Below are 8,202 nucleotides of genomic sequence, written 5' to 3'. Positions count from 1 at the left end.
GCCACTGAGACTTGGGTTGGTTTGTTACCAAGCATTAATTCTAACAATAGCCGACTGATACCAATATTTAAACCCCAAAACAGTGCATGACTAGAAAGAATGTCTTACTACAAAGAAATCCTCACTACAGAGAAACGCTCAATATCTCTTTTTATATTTATTTTTTAGTTGTATTTGAACACAATACCTTTATTCTATTTATTTTTATGTGGTGCTAAGGATGGAGCCCAGGACCTCTCACGTGCTAGACAAGTGCTCCACCACTGAGCCACACCCCAGTCCATCAATCTATTCTTGCTGCCTGTTGAAAGGCATCTTAGAGTTGGTCGTCTATGAAAACAGGTCTACCACTTGCAAACATGACGGAGCAACAGGGACCTGATTTACTCTCCTGCTTTAAATGACTAAAAGCTGCAGGACACACACAGAACAATGGTTCTTAGACACTGGATAGTAGGAAGTACAGGACTTTGACCCCAAGAGAAGGGAAGCAAATGACATGAGCCCTAAGATGGTCCCAACAAACTGCCTACAGACTGCGCTCCAAAGGGGAAAGCTAGGAAAAGCCCAGGGGTTTGCTTGACTCAAAGAAATGGAACTAGGAGTCCAGGGAGACTGGAGTAGCCTCAATTTGCAAGTACTCAGAGGCGAAGAAGAAAAAGAGAGAGCACATGCTCTGGAGACCATCAGAGGGTCACTCTTGGGTCCCCAACTAACTACAGATCTATATATGCATGTGAGGAAGTCATCCAGGGAGGGGGAAAAAAACACGAGAAAGGAGCAGGCAGAATAATTTCCAGAATTAACAAGGGTCTAGGAATAGTTCATGTTCCTAATAGCCAGGGTGGAGAAACCTCTCTCGAGAGTTAATGAACAGGGACACAGAAGTATATTGCCTTGGAAGTGGAACCAAATAAGCCATAGACAGAGTATGACTCTGGTCACCTCACGAAACCTGAAAAGGGTCACATTGTTTCCAGAAATGTTATAAGTAACTTCACTGAGCCCCCAAACAATGCTCAAAATATTTAAAGTTGTTTTTGGTGTTTTTTTTTTTTTTTTAACACAGCATCCAACAATGTAGAAGTTGTCACAATGTCTGGAGTCGAGCAAAAATTACTAGACATGCATAGATGCAAGAAAACATGGCCTTTATTGAAGATTAAAAATGATCAGTAGAAAAAGAAACAGACCCCAGGAAAGACACGGATGATAGAATAAGTGGAAAGGAACTTTTTACAGTGCAATGGATACGTGTGGACACACAGGCAGAGGGAGGCCCCTCGCAGTTCCTTATATGGCTCTTTCATCCAGTCATCCCTTGAACAAGGATGAACCGCCACCATGCTAAGTTCTGAGGAGTCAGAGGTGACCAAGACAAGAGAATGTGCCAGCCTTCACCTTCTAACTAGGGAGATGGGCATAAATAAACAAGAGAATCTGAGTGAAGGAGGAGGCAGGGTGGGACGAGATGGGCCTAGGCCTGCTGTCAGCAGGTAAGAACGTGAGAGCGGGGACCGGGCATGGGAAGGCAGGCAGAGGAGGAAGCCCTAGGACTAGGGTTAGGTGTTCTGTGACGTGAGAAGCACGGGACACGAGGCACGGCAAAGGGGATCTGTGGGGACTTGGGCCACATGAGAATGTGGAGTGAGAGAGGTTCCGTGTGTCCGGGGCTGTCAGGGCCCTGAGGCATGGTAGTGCAGAGAGGCTGGCTGTGGATGGTGGGAGCAGAAAACGTACAGGGAGAACTTGTGAGGGCAGCAGGGTTTCCTTTAATGCAGCTCCGCCTGCTGCATGGAGAGTGGCCTCTGCGTGTGGCCCTGAGTGATCCTGGAAGCCTGGGAAGAGGAAGCCGCTCCTGAGTGAACTGCTGTCTTTCGGGATCCCATGGCCCCTTGCCAGCCAGCAGGGTGAGCCCCGGAGGGGACACGGCAAAGAGCAGGCAGCAGGGAGGCTCTGACCCCTTGATTAACTGACCCCTTGTCTCAAGAGGCAGCTCTTCCCCAGGCCAGCCTGGTCCTTCTCTGGACCCAGGGATACTGTGGGATATTGTCATCTTTTCTCTAAAACAATCTCCTGGGTTTGTGTTTTCCATCACTGTCCTTAGACTAAAGCAAGAGGGTCTCCTGCCCTCGGCCCCCTACCTTAGGGGAACCTACGCTGTGAGTGCTTTGCTGGAAACTACCGAAGTCTCCCTCCACGCCAGGACCAGGCGTGGTCAACGCCCGTCATCCATCCAGACAGCTCCTAGCAGCCAGCACAGCAGAGCACGCCTGTAACCCCAGCAACTGGGGGCGCTGAGGCAGGAAGATGGCAAGTTCGAGACCAGCCTCAGCAACTTACAGAGGCCCCTGAGGACTTAGTGAGACCCTGTCTCAAAATAAAACATTTAAAAAAAAATGTTTATATAGATGGAGTGCCACAAAAAATATTTACCAGGACCCAAGACCCACTCGTGCCTGAGAGCGACCCCCACCCTGTCCCTGCCCTTCAGTGGGTCAGCTCATTATCCCTCCCAGCCGTGGGGAGGCCCTGCTTCTCCCAGGGACCGAGAGGAAGTCTGTCTTGTCCTCGCCCCTCATCCACATCCTGGTCCACATCCTCCCGGGCTCTGGCTGCCTCAGTCCAGGGCCTCTTGTGGCTCTGGGTTCTTCCAGAGTCTGAAGAGGTGAGAGGGTGCAGGGGACTCAGTGCTGTGGGCTTCCAGTGCCACCATGAGAGAGGGGGCCGGCCTTCCCACTCTGGTCTGTCTACTGTGCCTGGACAAACTGGCCAGCCCTCCTTCAAGGGTCACAAAGGAACCGTATCCCTGCAGGAGTGGCAAACCAAGTGACCAAGAAAGGGTGGAACACTAGGAGTGAGTGATAGTCGGGGCCCTGCCCACATCCCCATCCTCCCCAGGCCTGCGCAGCTCCAGGGTTGGCGCCCAGCTGCACCCATGGCCTCCCGCCCTGAGCACCCGCTCTCCACCTGGAGGCTCCCTCCCGGGCTCCTCAGAACAAACCTCACCAGGGAGGCTGAGCACTCCAGCCTCCGACCCCTCTGTGGGCCACCCTGGGGTGTGCTCTGCCCAGTCTCCCTGGCATCCCAGCGGGTGGAGCCCCAGAGCCACGGCAGTCACCTGTCCCTAACACACCCATACAGTCACTGTCCCTTCCCCGTCCCACCTCCCTGCCGGGCTTCTGAGATCACTTCCCAGCTCAACACCCACGCCGTGTCTCAGGATCTGCTCGGAGGAAGCCCAACATAGGCCACGGCACCCGTTTCAGAATCCTGGGTGTGGGGCTCTCAAAATCAAGGTCTTGGGAGGGAGAAAATGGGAGTCCCCCATTCAACCAGAGTCCCCTCTTAACTACTTGAAACTGAGGCTCAGGGAAAGGAATCCTGTCCCTACAAAAAAAAAAAAAAAAACCCACTGGCAATCACTGAACAAGATCAATAACAGGTGTGTTTGCTCGTTCGATTGGATGCTTTCCCTTGAATCAGCCCCAGCTTCCACATCATGCTGATGGTCAGGGAGTGAGCTGGACCTCTTCTGAGATCCTTCTCTCTGGTTTCCAGGGCAGAAAGAGACCCAGGCAAAGCGGCACGCACCTCCCCTGTCTCCACTAGGATGCACTCCTACGCCTTTGCCCTGGGGACCTCCAGGCGCCCCAGCACCCTCAACTAGCACCTGCTGCTTGGTGCTACGAGGTGGGATTAGGTGGGCTGTTAGGGAGGCAGGATCAGAAACCAAGGGCGCTCCTCCTCTCACCTGCCCTTTCCCCTACAAGGCACGCACCTGGGGCCTGTGGTTCTGTTTTAGAAAGTGTCCTTTTGCGTCTGTGCGGATGTCTGTGGTGTGACTCCATAAGTGAATACCTATGTCCGATGGCGGGGGGTGGGGGCAACTGGTCCTCTCCCTTATCTCAGGGCTCATTCAGATGGAAGGAGGCCCGGGCCAGGCCTCTCTATTTACTCTCATTCTCTGCCCATTGTACATGGAATTGATCTGGGAGTTCTGTTTTTCGCCTTTTTCCTCCAATCTCCCTATTAGTTCAGCCTCAGGTAGCCCCTTATCACCTCCGGATGTCAGACCGCACTCAGCCATCAGCCAGCCGGGCCATGTGAGATTCTCCATTAATTGATTTTGCCCTCCCCTCCTGGGAAGCTCAGATTGTCTCTGCCCATTAGCAGCAATAATTCCCTGAAAGGAACCATAAATCATGTCCTTGTCCATCCCTTGCCCGGCAGAGGGTGCCCACGTAGGGAAGTGTTGGGCAGCAGAGGCCTTGCAGTCTGTGGGGTCGCTCCTCCTAAACCCAATGACAGGTCCCAGCACACAGAGGACCCTCTGGTAGCGTGCACAGCCTGAGTACAGGAAAGGAGCCAGGGCCGGCGGGAGGAAGAGGGCTCCGGTGGTGCAGAGAGCTCCGAGGACCTCAGGAGTCAGCATCTCCCTCTGATTCCCCCTTTGGGTTCCACTGATTCTGGCCTTAGGGGTTTAAAAGTCCTGCCTGTTGAACTGGACATGCTTCTGCAAAGACTCTGTCCTAAATCCTGGTCAGGCTGAGGCTCGAGGGGCTTTGCTTTGGTTGGTTTGTGAAACTCTTGAGTGTAAGAGGAAGATGTCAGAAGAGAGTAGACAGGCAGGAGACCAGATGGGCACAGGAGGGACACCAGGGAAAGCAGGAGGCCATCATTCCGACCTACTCTGCAGGACTGTGTCGCTTTGCCACAGCTAGTGCCGGAGGTTATCGAGAGATGGTCCACAATGAGCGCAGTGTTTTGCCCACAGTGAACCTGGCACCACTTCCTGCCCAGGACCTGAGGGAGGGAGGAACCCCAGGACAGAGGCTTCAGTCCTACCCCTACCCCAACCTGTCATAGGCACCTTCTGACCACAGCCTCACCCTGTGTCCCATGCAGGTAGACCCCCCCCCTTTCCCTTCATCTCTTCCCCTAGGACAACCATCCCTACCAGACTGAGGCCAGACCCACGGCGGATACTAGGAGCTAAAGAGATTGCTCTGTCCCACCCGGGGGGTCCTCAGGCATCAGCGGATGGACATTCTAGATGCCCATGAGAGGACTCTGCACATATTGTGCTTTTCCAGAGCAGTCGAAGAGGGTTTGATGGTCACCAGGCCTTTCAGGAAAATACCTTGGAGAAAGCCAGGAACTGGCGAGTCTGTGGTAGAGGGTGCTGTTGGCCCCGTCTCTCCAAAAACACAAGGAGAAACCACAACAAGCCACATGGCAGCAAGGAGCGCTGGGGGCACTGCGAGGTGGGGCCTGTCCAGGAAACTTCAGAGGATCCACACAGCCTCGGGAGTTCAGAGTCAGAAGGACTCCTGAGAAGATGGGCTTGGGTCACATCACCTCCCGTCAGGGCCACACCTAAGTCACAGACATAGTGGCTTTCCTCAGCACTCGTTACAGCATCAGGATGTTCTGTGTGTGTGTGTGCGCGCGTATGCATGCATGTGTGTGTGTGTCTCTGTGTGTGTTACTAGGGATTGAACCTGGGGGTGCTCTACCACTGAGCTACATGAGCAGCCCTTTTTATTTTTTGAGACTCGCTAAATTGCTAAGGCTGGTCTTGAACTTGTAGTCCTCTTGCCTCAGCCTCCTGAGTCTGGCATCACAGGTGTGCACCCACCACCACGCCTGGCTGGGACATTTAGAGCATGAGAGCTATACTTAATAGTTGGGTTTATTTGGACAAAATCATACATGCATGGAATTTGATTGACTCCATTTCAGTCCCTGCTCCTCCCCCTTTCCCTCCCCTCCTTCCTCCCCCTTCACTCTACTGATCTTCCTTTGGCTTGTTTATTTATTTGTTTTTGATTGGTGCTTTCTGCCCCACAGAGTAAAAATCCCTGTGGCATGTTTATATATGCACATAACATGATTTTGTTCAATCCATTCTGCATCTCCTCTCCTTTCCCATCCCCCTCCTCCCAAGCTCCTTCTTCCACTCCACTGATCTTCCCTATTTATTTCTGTTATCCAATCTCCTTCTTTCCCTTATTCTGCTTCCACATAAAAGAGAAAACATTCAACCCTTGGTTTTCTGAGTCTGGCTTATTTCCCTTAGCATGATGTTCTCCCTCTCCATCCATTTACTGGCAAATGAAATTATTTCATTCTCTTTTATGGCTGAGTAAAACTCCATTGTGCATACACACCACATTTTCTTAATCCTTTCATCTATTGATGGACATCTGGGCTGATTCCATAATTTTGGCCGGATATTCTTAGGATGCAGCCTGCCTGCCCCTGCCTCACCTCTCCCTGTGAGTTGGTGGTGGTGTGTTTTGTTTTGGGTCTTGGAGTAGAGGGAACCTGTCATTCACCTACATGAAAATAATACCCCCACGTTCATTCTTTCACACACATCTCATACTTTCTCCCTCCCTCCCCGCCCCTCTCCCTCCCCTTATTACAGAGCAGTCACTGCTTGTCCTGATCAGACCAGCCATGGTGTCTGCCCCTTCCAAGTAATGCCCATACAAGTGGCACCCCTGTCCCCTTGGCAAAAGGTGGCACTTGACCATTTCTTGGCCCACCAGACACCAGCAAAGTGCCAACCATGAAAATGTTCTCACAGACCCTGAGCCCCTCCACATGGGATTTGAACTAGGAAACATCAACAGAAAAAAGCAGAGGGCCATGACCCAATACCACGGGGAGGGCCTGGAGGTGAGCCCCGAGGCAGAGAAATGGCAGGCAGAGCCAAGACGGGACAAGTGGGGAGAGTGGAAAGTCGGGCCAGGGTGGGAGCTAGGCTGCTCCAGGACCCAGGGTTCCTACAACAGAGGTTCCCAATTACTTGAGATAACTGGAGTGTGCTCCTGTCCTTCCAGCTCAAATAAGCCTTGAGCATATTTTTTTCTTTAAATTGTGTCTTTTAGTCAGCTTTTTTTTCTGCTGTGACCAAAAGACCTTACAAGATCAAGAAGAGGAGGAAAAGTTCAGCTCGTAGATGCCAATTCCATTGCTCCAGGCCAAAAGCAAGAGAGAACATCATGGCAGCAGTGTGTGGTGGAGGGAAGTGGTGCAGGACGTCACACCAGGAAGCAGAGAGAGACAGACTCTCTCACCATGTACAGAATACAAGCCACGAGGGCACACCCCAGTGACCCGCCCCCCGCCAAGCTCAGCCCGCCTGCCTACAGTCATCTCCCACTTCTCCGTCAGGGGACTGATGCCCTGGTTAGGTTAAGGCTCTCAAACCCCAATTATTCCACCTCTAAACTGTCTCACATTGTGTCACACATGAGCTTTGGGGGGACACCTCACATCTAAACCATAACATCATGGAACCATTGTGAAATAACAGGATACCTAACAGTGGCTCAAATGAATAGTTTGTTTCTAACAAAGAAAAAAAAAAAAAAGAATCCAGAGATTGGTGCATGCAAAATCAGTTGGGCATCTCGGGGGCCTGGGGCTGTGGCTCAGTGGTAGCCCACTTGCCTAGTATATGTGAGGCCCTGGGTTCCTTCATCAGCACCGTACACACAAAATAAATAAATAATAAAGTTATAAAAAAAAAAAACAAAAAGAAAGGAAGAAAGAAAAGAAAATCTGAGCATCTCAGCCACCCCTGGACCTTTTTGGCTCAATTACAGGGTGGCCTGCCCTCTCAGCCCCATCTCTGAAAGCAGTTACCTCCATCTTGGGACACCTCCACCGCCATCTTGGGTTACCTCCACGCCACCACCACCATCTTAAGTTGGGGAAGTTTCCATCTTAAGACACTGGTTAGGCCCCTGGAAGCCCAACATCAAGGTACCTATAAGTTTGATGCTGCCACCGCCACCAACTAGAGACATGGCTGCTTCCATCTAGACACAACAGCCAGGATCTGGGAAGACCATCACCAAGGTCCCTGCAGGCTTGGTTACATCAGAGATATCCCTAATAGCCACCTTTTCTTGATTCCTCTTTCACTCTTCCTATGATCTAATACCTCTGTATTTTTACCTCCTACCTCATATACCACCCGCTTTGGCCACCATTAGAAACTGTAGACCCTTTGATGAACCTACTGTTTATATTGTAGATATTAACCAAACATATCATTTCTGTTCATTGCAACAAAACTGTAATTGTCTAAACAGGAGCTATTTGGTTTAAGGCTGCATATTGTTTGCATTAGGTGCTGTTAATATTGATTTTCCCCTTAAAGGAGAGGTATTGGAACCCTGAAGG

This window comes from Marmota marmota, unplaced genomic scaffold (assembly GCF_001458135.2).
Source record: "Marmota marmota marmota unplaced genomic scaffold, marMar, whole genome shotgun sequence".
Taxonomy (NCBI): Eukaryota; Metazoa; Chordata; class Mammalia; order Rodentia; family Sciuridae; genus Marmota; species Marmota marmota.
The sequence above is the reverse complement of the archived record's forward strand: the minus strand, read 5'-3'. Positions refer to the sequence as shown.